This window comes from Syngnathus scovelli, chromosome 11 (genome assembly GCF_024217435.2).
Source record: "Syngnathus scovelli strain Florida chromosome 11, RoL_Ssco_1.2, whole genome shotgun sequence".
NCBI classification, from domain to species: domain Eukaryota; kingdom Metazoa; phylum Chordata; class Actinopteri; order Syngnathiformes; family Syngnathidae; genus Syngnathus; species Syngnathus scovelli.
The window spans coordinates 4,316,162-4,335,121 of record NC_090857.1 but is presented as its reverse complement, the minus strand read 5'-3'; the positions used below and the strand labels follow the sequence as shown (position 1 = coordinate 4,335,121).

Genomic DNA, 18,960 nt, shown 5'->3' with positions numbered 1-18,960 from the left:
TCCGACCCTCCCTGTGTGGAGTTTGCATGTTCTCCCCGAGCCCGTGTGGGTTTCCTCCAGGCACTCCGGTTTCCTCCCACATCCCAAAGAACATGCTTGGTAGACCGATTGAGCGCTCCAAATTTCCCCTAGGTGTGAGTGCGGATGGTTGTTCGTCTCTGTGTGCCCTGCGATTGGCTGGCAACCGGTTCAGGGTGTCCCCCGCCTACTTCCCGATGACAGCTGGGATAGGCTCCAGCATGCCTGTGACCCCCGTGGGGACAAAGCGGTACAGAAAATGGATGGATGGAGTCTCTTGTGTTTGGTGTCTTGGGACAGGTCCAATCATAACTCCACAAGCTGTTGGTTGCGATGCCAAATGCGTTCCCACTCGCTCCGAGTTTCGCTTGTACTCGCCCGTGCAGGATAGACCGATGCGTCCATGCTGACACCGCTACTACTTTCCGACTCAAATGAGATCAAAGCGGAAGTAATGTGACACGAGCGTGCCCAAAACCCTCCCTCCATTAATCACAGGACTCTTTCAGCCCCACCAGTCAGAATCCATTTGAGTCTACATGCTGCATGCGCAGAAGTGATGCTTGGAGGAAGCAAATGGCGAAATTATAGTTGACAATGAATTGCACCCGTTTTCCTTGGGCAGTGGCCATGTATAAAATATTCAGATTCGTGCGGCTACACGTGTCCTGTTATGGAGGTCAAACTTATTGCTAACACACTGAAGCAGACCCCGAACATTTAATGTACTCACATTGGTCGAGAGTAAATTTTAAGATGGCCGACTACCTCTTGGCCCCTCAACAAGTTGGACTGAGCTGCCCTTAAGGGTACAATCAAGCTCCGTTTCCCATCTGCCCCTCCATTTCCCCCTTGTCAGCCTCACTCCAGGAGGACAGAGCAGAGCCTCGGATGAATAATAGATGCACGGCAAAGTCATTAGTATAAATAAATAATTGATCGCCGCACATGTCCGGGATTATTATTGTAAATGTTGTGATGATATTACAGTAACATGAGAGGGAAGAACGACAAGCTTTGAGATTGTCTACCTAATGAAAGATGATTAGTCACAGTTTGAAGCCAATGTTGTAATGGGCTTCTTGTGCTATTACAAATGCATGAGATGAAATACATGCTAATTTCAAATCAGAACCTTTCTCATATATAATTCATGTGTTCGTGTTCTAATATGTGAAGAAAATGCTTTTGTCTCAGAGTAATTAGTGTGATACTTAATTGAATGCGCTACATGCTTGTGGCATCCATTTGCTCCCTGGATGGTCTACCACTTGAGATAACAGCTTGACAAGGTCATATTATTTTTAGGCGGTACAAACGAGGTTGGATTAGAAGCAACATCACCATGACGCAATCTATTTACACTGCAAACTCCACAATTGTTTCTTTCAGTGATTCCTAAACAGTGGGAGAGAACATTTCAATATGCAAAAAATATATAGTTTTCATATATCTAATATCTATAATCTAATGTCTAGTAATCGTTGGATATATTTCATCACATCACCTTACAGAACGCTGACATGTTTCGCCACCATCTTTCAAACTTGAGACATAATTTGACAAACATCTTTCAAAAATTGTTGCATTCTGTTTGTCCACCACTAGGTGACGTTGAAAGAATATCCACACACTGACCCTTTAAGCAGAATCCTTCAAATAAAAATGAGCTTCTAATCTAACTTAGTTGTTTTTATAATCAAGTTATCAGTAAAGAAACAAAGACAAGCAATCAACAAAGTAACTAAGTTACTTTTTGAAGAGTGTCATTATGTTGTCCAGGTGTATCTAAACTTGTTTCCTTTGACCTCATCGGGGTCGACGTGACATCAGCTTGTTTGTTCCAGCAAGAGATGTGCATTTCTCCATGTAAAGCTCAAGTGGAGATGCAACACATTTCAGTCCCTGCCGTGCCCCATACAGGCAATGATTTTGTAAATGGGCATGTTCCTCTCCCGTGGGCTGCTGCCGGACCTGATGTAGCCCCATTAAAGAGGCCAACAGGCTATTAACCCCCACATCAATACCTTGCCGGTGCACAGCATACTTACAAACCCATTTCAACAGCAGTCATAAACAGCGCTCCTATAATAGCATCTGTAGGCCAAAGCAAACTGCCCCGGTCAACCTCGTGACAAAAGAGTCCTCAAGTCAGCATTAACCCGAATGCCACAAGGTCATGGACACATCGGCGATGGAGTTGTTAGGAGAAGCGAGCAGACTGAAACTGCTGATGCATGGACCCTAAAAAGTGATCTTCTCATTATTTGCTTGTGAGCTGCTCCATACAACCATATATATTCCATGGAAATTAAACGACGGTTCCATAGTGTAGTGGTTAGTACTCCAGACTCTCCCCCAAGCGACACAGGTTCAAATCCCAGTGAGACCTAAAATCTTTTATAATAGAAAAATATGTAACACAGTTGCTCGTGTGCTGCCCCATATAACCATAACTATTTGCTTGTGAGCTGCTCCATAAAAGCATATATATTCCGCCTAAGTTAAATGAGGTTTAATAGTGATGTGATTAGTCCTCTGGACTCTCACCCTAACGGCCCAGGTTCAAATCCCAGTCCAAACTAAAATGTTTTATTATAGAAAAATTTGCAACACAGTTGCTCGTGTGCTGCCCTATATAACTTAATAATTTTGGGGTAGTTGTATTGTTTGATGTGTATGGGTTATTTCCACTGGATGTTACTGAAAAAAAAAAAAAAGCCGTATCATTGTGTGTGTGTGTGGTGGGGGGGGGGGTGGATTCGTTGATCGATTTGTTTGAACGAATCTTTTGAGTGAACGGATTCTAAAGACCCGTTCACCTAAAAGAACTGGAATGCACATCACCACTGCAGGGTATCCTTCCAAACATGTTCGGTGTTCAAAGTTTCAACGGATAGTCCGAAGCAACCCTTTCCACAGTAGTCACCATGACAGGCGCCCACTTGGTGACGTCAGTGTGCCGAGCGCCGTTGGACGATCAGGAGAAGAAGATTTGAATTGACGGCTGTGACGTCAGGGCTTTAGGTAAATTGAAGACAGGTGTGCTCACTCAAGGGGAGTTATCATATGCAAGTACCACCGAGCGCGTGGCGGCGGACGGTTTCTCAGGTAAGCGAGCATGCTAGCAAATGTTTGTCGTCTCCTGCCGTTTTTCACGACGGACGCCGTGTTTGTTGCACGATTTTCGCGCTCAAGAGGAGTTCTCAAATGCAAGTGCCACCGAGCGCGTGTTATTTTCTCAGGTAAGGGAGCAAATGTTTGTCGTTTCTTGCCGTCTCTCACGACGGACGCCATGTTTTCACGCGGCGACTGTAGGCGTCGAAGTTAACTGGAGACCGCAAGGAGAGTTTTCAAATAGGCCCCAAAATGTGTGCTTTGTTGCCTTTTCTCACAAGCCTTTTTTATTTTGTTTGACGCAGGATTGTGTACTCTCGTGACTCGGCAACGTCGCGTCCGCCGCGACGGTAGGCCTGGAGGTAAATTGTACGCCGCAGGCAATTTAGCCCGTGAGCAAATGTTTGCAGTTTCTTACGATGCCATTTATTATTTCTTGCAGGATTTTCGCTGTCCAGGGAGTGCTTGAGGTTTGGGCACGGCATGCCACAATCGACTTTGCGTCGCGTCGTTGCGCGTTTTGGTGGTATTTTAAATGTTTTTCGCGGGGTTTTTTTGGGGTTTTTTTTACGTCATGTCCAAATCAGAGCAAATCCATTCAAAGATGGCGCCCGCCCGCTCTCTTTCCGTTACGCAACAAACATTTGCGCAGGTTATTTTCTTCTGTTTTGGACGCCGCCAACCTGGATCATCTGTCCAATGTGAGGTGAGTTGATGAATGATGAAATTAAAATATGAATTATAATCCTGAATAATTATTATAATTTACTACAATATGATATATTTTTTCAACTGCAAAACTCTACTTAGTATGTATAAAATTAAAATATCTATTTTTGTTGCAATAACTTCTGTTTGTCTTTTGTAGCACTAGAAAAGGCTGCACAGCCAGCATCCTTCTATACAAAGCAAGCCGGAGGCTCTTGAGGAGCTATTTCAGTGATGCTGAGGACACTGAGGAAGAGTAGTCCTAAATCAGGTGAAAACCTGTTTTTGTCAAGTTTCAGCTTCCCAACACAATGGTTGTCGAGTTTTAGCTTCCCAGCACACAATTAATGACTGTCTGTGTGTTATTGTAGGCTGCAAGAGGAGCTGAATGGGAAAAGTATAATTCCATATGAAAAGGCGCAATGGCCTATCCAAAGGCGCAATGGCCTATCCAAAGGCGCAATGGCCTATCCAAAGGCGCAATGGCCTATCCAAAGGCGCAATGGCCTATCCAAAGGCGCAATGGCCTATCCAAAGGCGCAATGGCCTATCCAAAGGCGCAATGGCCTATCCAAAGGCGCAATGGCCTATCCAAAGGAGCAATGGCCTATCCAAAGGAGCAATGGCCTATCCAAAGGAGCAATGGCCTATCCAAAGGAGCAATGGCCTATCCAAAGGAGCAATGGCCTATCCAAAGGAGCAATGGCCTATCCAAAGGAGCAATGGCCTATCCAAAGGAGCAATGGCCTATCCAAAGGAGCAATGCTATATCAAGTCAAGAATCAAGCACGCTGCAAAAGTCAACATGTGCGGATCATGTGCCCAGGAGGGGGCAGTGTGGTTGCCTTTGGTTATGGGTGCACGACAGAAAGGTTGCAGGTGTGGACAGTGTTTGGGGGTCTGATGGTTGGTCTTGCTTAAGAGGTTGTGACTTATCTGGTTCCAGCGGTGTCTTGTGCTTGGTTGCCATTGATGGCTCATTTGGGGGAGGACGTGGTGACTTGAATGGAGACAAAACTGAACTTTGACCCGGAGCCCAATGTCCAAGCTTGCCATATGACTTGTACCATTTTGTGTCTTTTTTTAACCTACCACTGTCGTGCTTGCTGCGTTCTTTGTTCTCCCCCATCGGTGTAGGGCGGCGTTGGAGCGAGCCGATCCCGTATGTCCAATTTTGCAATTTGACTTGTACCATTTTCTCTTTTTCTAACCTGCCACTGTTGCACTTCATCTAACCCTAACCTACCACCACTGTGGTACTTGCGTTCTTTGTTCTACCCTAGGTGTAGGACAGCATTGGAGCGAGACGATAACATTTTTTCTTTTTCTAACCTACCATTGTCGTGCTTGATCTAAGCTGTGTCCTTTGTTCTCTAGGTGTAGGGGGCGGTGTTTGGGCGAGCCGGTCCACGAGGAAGACGTAATGATGCGAGCAGCGCCCAACTCATTGCATGTTCTGCCATTTGCAGGCCGGACGCAAAAGGGGGGGGGGCACACGGCCCCATCCGACCCGGCGACGGTCACCAATAGTAGCTAGCCGCTGTGATCAAGTAAGCAAGTGACCGACAACTTGGGGTGCTCTTTGAGTTTCTAAGATTTGTTTGTTTCTGGAGATGGCGACCGGGATGTGACACGATCTGACCAGAGGTGAACGGACCGCTGTGGCATCGCTCTGAAGTCGCCGAGTTTTGAGGGAGACCCGCTTCCCTGGAGACGTCGACCTGCGCAGCTTCAACGTGTGAAATGGATTTTTTTTTTTTCAAATTACACCAGCGGTGTCCCAATGTCTGCTTGAGGGCTGCATACTGAAACAAATTCAGAATTCTTTGACGCAAATTCATTAAATCAATCACGAAATGTTGCCATTGATATTTAGTGCTACAAAGCAGTGTTGTGTTCATTCGTGTGGTGTGTTGATCAAGTTGCCCCGAGGCTGCCATTTGGACACCAATGGTGACGTGTGTAGGGCTGCATGTGTATTGGAAAACTGCCATATGGTGGTCTAGGTTATTGACATGCACTTTAAGACCGCAAAGATTTTTTTTTTCATGTCTCAAATGAAACATGTTTTCTTGCCTATTTGTAATGAGTTAGGACGATTAGTCATTGTAAGTTAAAGTTAACTAATCTAACTGATCTCATTGCGATCAAATTGTTAACCTCCATCCAAGAATTTTGCACAACTTGCCTCAATGCAGTGGTCTGGCCCAATACTGCCATATCATTGATTTTCCAAAATGTTGTGCAGCCCTCATTGAGTGCCAAACGCGCAGCGACGGCAAGCGCATGCAACCGCGCAAGCGACGGCAAGCGCAAGCGACTGCAAGCGCAAGCGACCGCGCAGCGACGGCAAGCGCCCGCGCAAGCGCCCGCGCAAGCGCCCGCGCAGCGACGGCAAGCGCAAGCGCCCGCGCAAGCGCAAGCGCCCGCGCAGCGACGGTAAGCGCAAGCGACGGCAAGCGCAAGCAACAGCAAGCGCAAGCGACGGCGCAGCGAGACTTTTGTGCTTGTCTTGCAAGGTGGAAGAGCTGATGTATGAAACGAAGAGCCGGTGGACGGAGGCCACCAGACCCGCGATTGGTGAGCGGGGTGCAAAGGAAGGAATCACCCAAAGAAAGCAGTCGCCAAGTGTTGAAGAGGAGCCTGATGCATGACTGGCCAAGGCTGGCCAGAGGCGGTGACATGGCAATCCAATCTGCAAGGGTAGTGTACACACTTGTTGGTTTTAATTAGATTTCCTTATTTGTCTGCCGTTCAGGGTTGCCGGGGCGGCGGATGGGACAAGCGCCAGCCTGCACCGAGAGGGACTGGGCTGCACCCACAAGACCAGGGAGGTGGCAGGTAATGAGTACGTTGACACAAGTGAACCGCATGCAGCTGAGTACCGTTTGTCTTTTTGCACTCGTGCGAGGCGGAAGACGAGTCCAACACCGGCCGGAGTAGACCCGGACCTTGGCCCGTGACGAGCGGCCCACACGAGACTGATGGGTGCAGATGCAGCCAGCGTTTTGGGGGAGTATGACTTTGTTTTTTCTTTTGTTTTCCCTACCCCTGTCTGTTTGAATAGGGTAACCAGTAGCACGCACGGGCATTTGTGTTACTGTGACCCTCAAGATACGAATTGGCAAAGTAGACACCCCCTGCCTCTCTCCGTCCCTGCCTACCTCCCTCCCTCTCTCTCTCGCTCTCTTTCTCCAATGCGCCCGGCAGTACCTGCATGGCCTGGTGCACTCAGGGTGGAACGTGGCTATACCTTGCCCTTTGTGGAATACCAGGGTATAATGTCTGCCTGCCTGGGTCCCAGTGTCGTCGACGGTGTCGAGGACGAGGAGATTCACCGTGACGTTCTCCGTGACGTCACGTTTTCCTCTTTTTTTCCTCTCGGGGCCAAGCCAGCTCTACTCAGGGGAAACTGGCCGGTTGCGCTTAAGTGCGCACCAAAGCCTCTTCTTATCTCCCCTCGCTCTCTCCCTCCCTCCCTCCCTCCCTCCCTCCCTCCCTTTTTTGTAAGGGGTTAAACATTTCATAACCCGGATCGCTCCAATGCGGGAGGGCCGTATGAGACATGCGCCAGCCCGTGCGTGCCGCTAGTTACCTGACTCGAACTTACCTTAGTCAAGGTTGGGGGGGAGGCGGGTGCTAGTGGAATTTTTCCCCTTGCCAAAACCACCACAATATGTCTGCCTTTCAGGATTGCTGGGGCAGTGGATCGGACGAGTGCCTGCACAGAGAGGGACTGGACAGGACCGCGAGACCAGAGGGTAATGGTAAACTTTATTTGTAGAGCACCTTTCATACAAGAAATGCAACTCAAAGCACTTTACAACAAAGAGAAATTATAAGCATTGAATTCTTCATATAGGAACAGACATAAAAAGAAAACAAATATTAATGTATGCATACGCAATTAATAAAAGGAGCTTAAAATAGGAGCAAGCTTTAATAGACAGCTAATGAGTACGTCCACAGAAGTAAACCGCATGCAACCGAGTGCTGTTTTTCTTTTTGCGGTGGCACGAGGCGGAGGATGAGTCCAAACGTCGAATACCGGCCGGGAGGATAACCCAACCGTCGGCCGACCTTGACGCCCGTGACGAGCGGCCTACGCAGGACGAATGGGTGCAGATGCGGCGAGGGGCAAAGCGCCCAGCCAGCGTTTAAGGAGAGTATGACTGTTTTTCCTTTTGTGCTTTCTTTCCCTCCCTCCACTTTTTCACTGGGTGTGCACACTGGTTGTCTGCATGATGCCTTTCTTTGTCAGCGCAGCGTCATTTTGCAATATTGTTGTTTTACTGTTTTTTTAATCATGAAATGAACTGTTTGTACTGTAATTTTGTGTGTGTATGTGTACCACTGAACTGCAATTAAACTGTGAACTGAATTCAAGTGGTCCATTTTAAGCATTGGCAGTCTATCGTACATACAAACTGGAATCATTTGAGACATTCTCAATGACAAGACAATTGTAAAGTTAGGCTGAAACAAAATTGACTTGATGAATATGCAGTGTCAGGCTTTTTTTTTTTTTTTAATTACACAAAGAAAAGCGGGATTTATTCTAAATGGTTGACAAAAGCCAAGTAGCCAGACACCCATACATGCAAACGACAAGCGTACGGTCTCTGTTGCGATCAATAAGTCATCTTTGGCAACCCTGCTTTAAAATGGCCACCGAACTCAGAATCTTGCAGAATGTTGGTACCTTTTTCTGAACGAGTAAAAGCTGTTTTAATCCAGTCAGAGCCATTTTTTTGGTTTGTTTTGAATCGTCATGCATCATGTGGGCATTCTTGTGAATAAAATCAACAGTGGTGTGTTTTCTTCCTGTTGGCGGTCTTGTAAATAAAGTCAACTTTGGTGTCAGTCATCATTCGCGATGTGCCTCAATCGATGGTGCAGCTCTTGAATGTGAAACTTGTTGCATGTTTTGTTACAGGGCTTGATGTCTTCATTGGCTGTCTACAAAGAAGGCTGTTTCTGTACGGTCCAGGTTGCTGCTCAAGTCAATTGAATTTATAAACATAGCGTGTAACTTCCAGGACCTTAGCTTTCGATTCAAAGCAGAGTTTCGTAACTACACGGCCATCCTCTGTACATGTACTGGGTGGTATCACCCAGTTCAGAGTAAAGTAAAGGCCAGAGTGGTCTTGTTTGACCTTCTGCCCTCTGGGAAGAGATACGGGAGCCTGGGCTCCCGCACCACCAGACTCGCCAACAGCTTCATTCTCTAGGCTGTAAGGACCCTGAACTCGCTACCCCTTTGTGCGTAGAGTGCTGCACTTTTGCGCTATTTTCTGGATTGTCTGCTGTACGCTCACTTGCTCCTCTTATGTATTTGTTGTGTTATTTATTCATTATTTATTCAGCACGCTGTTTACTTGATTGTCTATTGTGTGCCATGTCTTGTCACCGTGGGATAGCGGGGAACGAAATTTCGGTTTCTTTGTGTGTCTTTGGCATGTGAGGAAATTGACAATAAAGCTGACTTGGACTTTGACTTTGATTCATACCGGCATCCTTATGAAATTGACCATATCAGACAGGCTCGATGAATTGCAAGTGCGGCCACCGAGTGGCAGCATATTTGACTCAACCTGTCTGATGCCGGGTCAATGCGATGCACCTTTCGTTGTTTTGCCCAAAACAACCTAAGAAATACAGAAGTACTGCCGTTATCTCGCCAATGTACATGTGTGTTAAAAGTACAAAACAAATTCATTTGCATGATAGACTTCTAAACCACGTGCTAGATATTTGGCTCAACCTGTCTGATGCTCTATTTAACTGTACGTGGTAATTTTTAATAATTTTAATTTTTAAGTACATTACAAATGATAGGCACCCCAATTAGACAGCTGGGTCAATGTGACCCGTCTTTTGCGGTTTGTTCTGCCCAAAGCAACCAAACAAATACACATAAGTACTGCCACCAACTCGACAATGTGCACGTCTCTCAAAAGTACAAAGCAAACAAGTTCATTTGTACAATACACTTCTAAACCACACGCTAAAATAATTCATGTGATGCAGAAAGTCTTCTTCTGTAGCTTGCTATGATTTGCCAATTTGAGCGATGACGTATCCGGACCCGAGGCTGGGGGTTGCCCGTCCATGTGCCTAATCGCTCGGGCATTGATACATCAGGGGCGGGGGGTCTTCTTTCTAGGTCTCCTCATGTCCTCAGCACTGCAAACCTTTGTGCCGGTACACCATATGAAGTAAATGATGGAATATGTTTTTTTTTTTGTTTTTTTTACACCTCCTCTAATGTGTATCAAGCATATCAGATGGTGTTTTAGAACAGCCTAGAATAGTAAATTACAAAAAGTAAAAAAAAAAACTTGTAAAGTTCGAAAAAGTTATTAATTCACTTATTAATCACTGCAAGTGAGAAGTACAGGCAAATGTCTGCCTCATCATAGTCAATGCAATGGAGCGAACATCGCAGCGCGGCGTATGCAGTAGGTGGCGCAGGCGGCATAGAGAGCAAGTGGCGCAGGCGGCATGGAGCGCAGGCGGCGCAGGCAGCGCAGGCGGCGCAAGCAGCAAGGGTGGGGAATCGAACCCTGGATCTCAGGTGTTCAAGCGCAGCGACGGAGCCACTCGCCAAGCGTGGCGAGCTCGGCAGTGACCCCGCTTTCACTTCGAGTCATTCTTATACGTTCAGTATTGCGCTCCGCGCGCGCTGGGTAAGTACAAAAGGGAACAGAGCGCCGCCGGCTGTCAGGTCACACTGGCCGACCGGTTAGTGACACGGCCTCTTGTCCCGTACAGTCCTGGTTCGATCCCAGGGGTGAGAACATTCACCGGGCCACTTTTGTAGATGTCTGGATACATGCATATAGACTGCATATCCAAGTATTTATTTATGTGTAAACACCCAGTGTGGCCCCGCCCGGAAGTGGGCGGGGCCGTGCAGCTGGCCCCGCCCCCGTCGGAATGGCCCCGCCCCCTGCCCTACTAAATGACAGTAGGGTAGGGGGCGGGGCGAAGCCCCGCCCCCTGCCCTACTAAATGACAGTAGGGAAGGGGGCGGGGCGAAGCCCCGCCCCCTACCCTACTAAATGACAGTAGGGAAGGGGGCGGGGCGAAGCCCCGCCCCCTGCCCTACTAAATGACAGTAGGGCAGGGGGCGGGGCGAAGCCCCGCCCCCTGCCCTACTAAATGACAGTAGGGTAGGGGGCGGGGCGAAGCCCCGCCCCCTGCCCTACTAGATGACAGTAGGGTAGGGGGCGGGGCGAAGCCCCGCCCCCTGCCCTACAAAAGACAATTAAAAGTGTATTGAAAGACAGTAGGGTAGGGGGCGGGGCGAAGCCCCGCCCCCTACCCTACTGTCTTTCAATACACTATTAAAAGACAGTAGGGTAGGGGGCGGGGCGAAGCCCCGCCCCCTACCCTACTGTCTTTTAATAGTCTTTAATTCAATTTCAATACTGTCTTTTAATAGTCTTTAATTCAATTTCAATACACTATTAAAAGACAGTAGGGTAGGGGGCGGGGCTTCGCCCCGCCCCCTACCCTACTGTCTTTTAATAGTGTATTGAAAGACAGTAGGGTAGGGGGCGGGGCTTCGCCCCGCCCCCTACCCTACTGTCTTTCAATACACTTTTAATTGTCTTTTGTAGGGCAGGGGGCGGGGCTTCGCCCCGCCCCCTACCCTACTGTCATCTAGTAGGGCAGGGGGCGGGGCTTCGCCCCGCCCCCTACCCTACTGTCATTTAGTAGGGCAGGGGGCGGGGCTTCGCCCCGCCCCCTACCCTACTGTCATTTAGTAGGGCAGGGGGCGGGGCTTCGCCCCGCCCCCTGCCCTACTGTCATTTAGTAGGGCAGGGGGCGGGGCTTCGCCCTACTGTCATTTAGTAGGGCAGGGGGCGGGGCTTCGCCCCGCCCCCTACCCTACTGTCATTTAGTAGGGCAGGGGGCGGGGCCATTTCGACGGGGGCGGGGCCAGCTGCACGGCCCCGCCCACTTCCGGGCGGGGCCACACTGGGTGTTTACACATAAATAAATACTTGGATATGCAGTCTATATGCATGTATCCAGACATCTACAAAAGTGGCCCGGTGAATGTTCTCACCCCTGGGATCGAACCAGGACTGTACGGGACAAGAGGCCGTGTCACTAACCGGTCGGCCAGTGTGACCTGACAGCCGGCGGCGCTCTGTTCCCTTTTGTACTTACCCAGCGCGCGCGGAGCGCAATACTGAACGTATAAGAATGACTCGAAGTGAAAGCGGGGTCACTGCCGAGCTCGCCACGCTTGGCGAGTGGCTCCGTCGCTGCGCTTGAACACCTGAGATCCAGGGTTCGATTCCCCACCCTTGCTGCTTGCGCCGCCTGCGCTGCCTGCGCCGCCTGCGCCTCATGCCGCCTGCGCCTCATGCCGCCTGCGCTCCATGCCGCCTGCGCCACTTGCTCTCTATGCCGCCTGCGCCACCTACTGCATACGCCGCGCTGCGATGTTCGCTCCATTGCATTGACTATGATGAGGCAGACATTTGCCTGTACTTCTCACTTGCAGTGATTAATAAGTGAATTAATAACTTTTTCGAACTTTACAAGTTTTTTTTTTTACTTTTTGTAATTTACTATTCTAGGCTGTTCTAAAACACCATCTGATATGCTTGATACACATTAGAGGAGGTGTAAAAAAAACAAAAAAAAAAACATATTCCATCATTTACTTCATATGGTGTACCGGCACAAAGGTTTGCAGTGCTGAGGACATGAGGAGACCTAGAAAGAAGACCCCCCGCCCCTGATGTATCAATGCCCGAGCGATTAGGCACATGGACGGGCAACCCCCAGCCTCGGGTCCGGATACGTCATCGCTCAAATTGGCAAATCATAGCAAGCTACAGAAGAAGACTTTCTGCATCACATGAATTATTTTAGCGTGTGGTTTAGAAGTGTATTGTACAAATGAACTTGTTTGCTTTGTACTTTTGAGAGACGTGCACATTGTCGAGTTGGTGGCAGTACTTATGTGTATTTGTTTGGTTGCTTTGGGCAGAACAAACCGCAAAAGACGGGTCACATTGACCCAGCTGTCTAATTGGGGTGCCTATCATTTGTAATGTACTTAAAAATTAAAATTATTAAAAATTACCACGTACAGTTAAATAGAGCATCAGACAGGTTGAGCCAAATATCTAGCACGTGGTTTAGAAGTCTATCATGCAAATGAATTTGTTTTGTACTTTTAACACACATGTACATTGGCGAGATAACGGCAGTACTTCTGTATTTCTTAGGTTGTTTTGGGCAAAACAACGAAAGGTGCATCGCATTGACCCGGCATCAGACAGGTTGAGTCAAATATGCTGCCACTCGGTGGCCGCACTTGCAATTCATCGAGCCTGTCTGATATGGTCAATTTCATAAGGATGCCGGTATGAATCAAAGTCAAAGTCCAAGTCAGCTTTATTGTCAATTTCCTCACATGCCAAAGACACACAAAGAAACCGAAATTTCGTTCCCCGCTATCCCACGGTGACAAGACATGGCACACAATAGACAATCAAGTAAACAGCGTGCTGAATAAATAATGAATAAATAACACAACAAATACATAAGAGGAGCAAGTGAGCGTACAGCAGACAATCCAGAAAATAGCGCAAAAGTGCAGCACTCTACGCACAAAGGGGTAGCGAGTTCAGGGTCCTTACAGCCTAGAGAATGAAGCTGTTGGCGAGTCTGGTGGTGCGGGAGCCCAGGCTCCCGTATCTCTTCCCAGAGGGCAGAAGGTCAAACAAGACCACTCTGGCCTTTACTTTACTCTGAACTGGGTGATACCACCCAGTACATGTACAGAGGATGGCCGTGTAGTTACGAAACTCTGCTTTGAATCGAAAGCTAAGGTCCTGGAAGTTACACGCTATGTTTATAAATTCAATTGACTTGAGCAGCAACCTGGACCGTACAGAAACAGCCTTCTTTGTAGACAGCCAATGAAGACATCAAGCCCTGTAACAAAACATGCAACAAGTTTCACATTCAAGAGCTGCACCATCGATTGAGGCACATCGCGAATGATGACTGACACCAAAGTTGACTTTATTTACAAGACCGCCAACAGGAAGAAAACACACCACTGTTGATTTTATTCACAAGAATGCCCACATGATGCATGACGATTCAAAACAAACCAAAAAAATGGCTCTGACTGGATTAAAACAGCTTTTACTCGTTCAGAAAAAGGTACCAACATTCTGCAAGATTCTGAGTTCGGTGGCCATTTTAAAGCAGGGTTGCCAAAGATGACTTATTGATCGCAACAGAGACCGTACGCTTGTCGTTTGCATGTATGGGTGTCTGGCTACTTGGCTTTTGTCAACCATTTAGAATAAATCCCGCTTTTCTTTGTGTAATTAAAAAAAAAAAAAAAGCCTGACACTGCATATTCATCAAGTCAATTTTGTTTCAGCCTAACTTTACAATTGTCTTGTCATTGAGAATGTCTCAAATGATTCCAGTTTGTATGTACGATAGACTGCCAATGCTTAAAATGGACCACTTGAATTCAGTTCACAGTTTAATTGCAGTTCAGTGGTACACATACACACACAAAATTACAGTACAAACAGTTCATTTCATGATTAAAAAAACAGTAAAACAACAATATTGCAAAATGACGCTGCGCTGACAAAGAAAGGCATCATGCAGACAACCAGTGTGCACACCCAGTGAAAAAGTGGAGGGAGGGAAAGAAAGCACAAAAGGAAAAACAGTCATACTCTCCTTAAACGCTGGCTGGGCGCTTTGCCCCTCGCCGCATCTGCACCCATTCGTCCTGCGTAGGCCGCTCGTCACGGGCGTCAAGGTCGGCCGACGGTTGGGTTATCCTCCCGGCCGGTATTCGACGTTTGGACTCATCCTCCGCCTCGTGCCACCGCAAAAAGAAAAACAGCACTCGGTTGCATGCGGTTTACTTCTGTGGACGTACTCATTAGCTGTCTATTAAAGCTTGCTCCTATTTTAAGCTCCTTTTATTAATTGCGTATGCATACATTAATATTTGTTTTCTTTTTATGTCTGTTCCTATATGAAGAATTCAATGCTTATAATTTCTCTTTGTTGTAAAGTGCTTTGAGTTGCATTTCTTGTATGAAAGGTGCTCTACAAATAAAGTTTACCATTACCCTCTGGTCTCGCGGTCCTGTCCAGTCCCTCTCTGTGCAGGCACTCGTCCGATCCACTGCCCCAGCAATCCTGAAAGGCAGACATATTGTGGTGGTTTTGGCAAGGGGAAAAATTCCACTAGCACCCGCCTCCCCCCCAACCTTGACTAAGGTAAGTTCGAGTCAGGTAACTAGCGGCACGCACGGGCTGGCGCATGTCTCATACGGCCCTCCCGCATTGGAGCGATCCGGGTTATGAAATGTTTAACCCCTTACAAAAAAGGGAGGGAGGGAGGGAGGGAGGGAGGGAGGGAGAGAGCGAGGGGAGATAAGAAGAGGCTTTGGTGCGCACTTAAGCGCAACCGGCCAGTTTCCCCTGAGTAGAGCTGGCTTGGCCCCGAGAGGAAAAAAAGAGGAAAACGTGACGTCACGGAGAACGTCACGGAGAATCTCCTCGTCCTCGACACCGTCGACGACACTGGGACCCAGGCAGGCAGACATTATACCCTGGTATTCCACAAAGGGCAAGGTATAGCCACGTTCCACCCTGAGTGCACCAGGCCATGCAGGTACTGCCGGGCGCATTGGAGAAAGAGAGCGAGAGAGAGAGGGAGGGAGGTAGGCAGGGACGGAGAGAGGCAGGGGGTGTCTACTTTGCCAATTCGTATCTTGAGGGTCACAGTAACACAAATGCCCGTGCGTGCTACTGGTTACCCTATTCAAACAGACAGGGGTAGGGAAAACAAAAGAAAAAACAAAGTCATACTCCCCCAAAACGCTGGCTGCATCTGCACCCATCAGTCTCGTGTGGGCCGCTCGTCACGGGCCAAGGTCCGGGTCTACTCCGGCCGGTGTTGGACTCGTCTTCCGCCTCGCACGAGTGCAAAAAGACAAACGGTACTCAGCTGCATGCGGTTCACTTGTGTCAACGTACTCATTACCTGCCACCTCCCTGGTCTTGTGGGTGCAGCCCAGTCCCTCTCGGTGCAGGCTGGCGCTTGTCCCATCCGCCGCCCCGGCAACCCTGAACGGCAGACAAATAAGGAAATCTAATTAAAACCAACAAGTGTGTACACTACCCTTGCAGATTGGATTGCCATGTCACCGCCTCTGGCCAGCCTTGGCCAGTCATGCATCAGGCTCCTCTTCAACACTTGGCGACTGCTTTCTTTGGGTGATTCCTTCCTTTGCACCCCGCTCACCAATCGCGGGTCTGGTGGCCTCCGTCCACCGGCTCTTCGTTTCATACATCAGCTCTTCCACCTTGCAAGACAAGCACAAAAGTCTCGCTGCGCCGTCGCTTGCGCTTGCTGTTGCTTGCGCTTGCCGTCGCTTGCGCTTACCGTCGCTGCGCGGGCGCTTGCGCTTGCGCGGGCGCTTGCGCTTGCCGTCGCTGCGCGGGCGCTTGCGCGGGCGCTTGCGCGGGCGCTTGCGCTTGCCGTCGCTGCGCGGTCGCTTGCGCTTGCAGTCGCTTGCGCTTGCCGTCGCTTGCGCGGTTGCATGCGCTTGCCGTCGCTGCGCGTTTGGCACTCAATGAGGGCTGCACAACATTTTGGAAAATCAATGATATGGCAGTATTGGGCCAGACCACTGCATTGAGGCAAGTTGTGCAAAATTCTTGGATGGAGGTTAACAATTTGATCGCAATGAGATCAGTTAGATTAGTTAACTTTAACTTACAATGACTAATCGTCTTAACTCATTACAAATAGGCAAGAAAACATGTTTCATTTGAGACATGAAAAAAAAAATCTTTGCGGTCTTAAAGTGCATGTCAATAACCTAGACCACCATATGGCAGTTTTCCAATACACATGCAGCCCTACACACGTCACCATTGGTGTCCAAATGGCAGCCTCGGGGCAACTTGATCAACACACCACACGAATGAACACAACACTGCTTTGTAGCACTAAATATCAATGGCAACATTTCGTGATTGATTTAATGAATTTGCGTCAAAGAATTCTGAATTTGTTTCAGTATGCAGCCCTCAAGCAGACATTGGGACACCGCTGGTGTAATTTAAAAAAAAAAAAAATCCATTTCACACGTTGAAGCTGCGCAGGTCGACGTCTCCAGGGAAGCGGGTCTCCCTCAAAACTCGGCGACTTCAGAGCGATGCCACAGCGGTCCGTTCACCTCTGGTCAGATCGTGTCACATCCCGGTCGCCATCTCCAGAAACAAACAAATCTTAGAAACTCAAAGAGCACCCCAAGTTGTCGGTCACTTGCTTACTTGATCACAGCGGCTAGCTACTATTGGTGACCGTCGCCGGGTCGGATGGGGCCGTGTGCCCCCCCCCCTTTTGCGTCCGGCCTGCAAATGGCAGAACATGCAATGAGTTGGGCGCTGCTCGCATCATTACGTCTTCCTCGTGGACCGGCTCGCCCAAACACCGCCCCCTACACCTAGAGAACAAAGGACACAGCTTAGATCAAGCACGACAATGGTAGGTTAGAAAAAGAAAAAATGTTATCGTCTCGCTCCAATGCTGTCCTACACCTAGGGTAGAACAAAGAACGCAAGTACCACAGTGGTGGTAGGTTAGGGTTAGATGAAGTGCAACAGTGGCAGGTTAGAAAAAGAGAAAATGGTACAAGTCAAATTGCAAAATTGGACATACGGGATCGGCTCGCTCCAACGCCGCCCTACACCGATGGGGGAGAACAAAGAACGCAGCAAGCACGACAGTGGTAGGTTAAAAAAAGACACAAAATGGTACAAGTCATATGGCAAGCTTGGACATTGGGCTCCGGGTCAAAGTTCAGTTTTGTCTCCATCCAAGTCACCACGTCCTCCCCCAAATGAGCCATCAATGGCAACCAAGCACAAGACACCGCTGGAACCAGATAAGTCACAACCTCTTAAGCAAGACCAACCATCAGACCCCCAAACACTGTCCACACCTGCAACCTTTCTGTCGTGCACCCATAACCAAAGGCAACCACACTGCCCCCTCCTGGGCACATGATCCGCACATGTTGACTTTTGCAGCGTGCTTGATTCTTGACTTGATATAGCATTGCTCCTTTGGATAGGCCATTGCTCCTTTGGATAGGCCATTGCTCCTTTGGATAGGCCATTGCTCCTTTGGATAGGCCATTGCTCCTTTGGATAGGCCATTGCTCCTTTGGATAGGCCATTGCTCCTTTGGATAGGCCATTGCTCCTTTGGATAGGCCATTGCTCCTTTGGATAGGCCATTGCGCCTTTGGATAGGCCATTGCGCCTTTGGATAGGCCATTGCGCCTTTGGATAGGCCATTGCGCCTTTGGATAGGCCATTGCGCCTTTGGATAGGCCATTGCGCCTTTGGATAGGCCATTGCGCCTTTGGATAGGCCATTGCGCCTTTGGATAGGCCATTGCGCCTTTGGATAGGCCATTGCGCCTTTTCATATGGAATTATACTTTTCCCATTCAGCTCCTCTTGCAGCCTACAATAACACACAGACAGTCATTAATTGTGTGCTGGGAAGCTAAAACTCGACAACCATTGTGTTGGGAAGCTGAAACTTGACAAAAACAGGTTTTCACCTGATTTAGGACTACTCTTCCTCAGTGTCCTCAGCATCACTGAAATAGCTCCTCAAGAGCCTCCGGCTTGCTTTGTATAGAAGGATGCTGGCTGTGCAGCCTTTTCTAGTGCTACAAAAGACAAACAGAAGTTATTGCAACAAAAATAGATATTTTAATTTTATACATACTAAGTAGAGTTTTGCAGTTGAAAAAATATATCATATTGTAGTAAATTATAATAATTATTCAGGATTATAATTCATATTTTAATTTCATCATTCATCAACTCACCTCACATTGGACAGATGATCCAGGTTGGCGGCGTCCAAAACAGAAGAAAATAACCTGCGCAAATGTTTGTTGCGTAACGGAAAGAGAGCGGGCGGGCGCCATCTTTGAATGGATTTGCTCTGATTTGGACATGACGTAAAAAAAACCCCAAAAAAACCCCGCGAAAAACATTTAAAATACCACCAA

General features: G+C 48.2%; 2 long non-coding RNA genes across 5 annotated transcripts; one reads left to right on the top strand and one right to left on the bottom strand.

Moving 5' to 3' along the window:
* Positions 1-6,283: 6,283 nt before the first annotated feature.
* Positions 6,284-9,340, top strand: LOC137840768 (uncharacterized). Of its 3 annotated transcripts, XR_011087787.1 has the most exons (5): positions 6,284-6,520; positions 6,602-6,684; positions 6,755-6,859; positions 7,535-7,604; positions 7,864-9,340. It is a non-coding gene; the product is annotated as an uncharacterized lncRNA (long non-coding RNA). The 3 variants fall into 3 exon arrangements; XR_011087786.1 differs by having other exon boundaries at positions 6,284-6,684; XR_011087785.1 differs by lacking the exons at positions 6,284-6,520; positions 6,602-6,684; positions 6,755-6,859 and having other exon boundaries at positions 7,193-7,604.
* A 3,908-nt stretch (positions 9,341-13,248) lies between these two features.
* Positions 13,249-16,307, bottom strand: LOC137840767 (uncharacterized). Of its 2 annotated transcripts, XR_011087784.1 has the most exons (4): positions 16,069-16,307; positions 15,905-15,987; positions 14,985-15,834; positions 13,249-14,725 (listed from the first exon to the last, which is right to left on the bottom strand). It is a non-coding gene; the product is annotated as an uncharacterized lncRNA (long non-coding RNA). The 2 variants fall into 2 exon arrangements; XR_011087783.1 differs by having other exon boundaries at positions 15,905-16,307.
* Between the last annotated feature and the right edge of the window lie 2,653 nt (positions 16,308-18,960).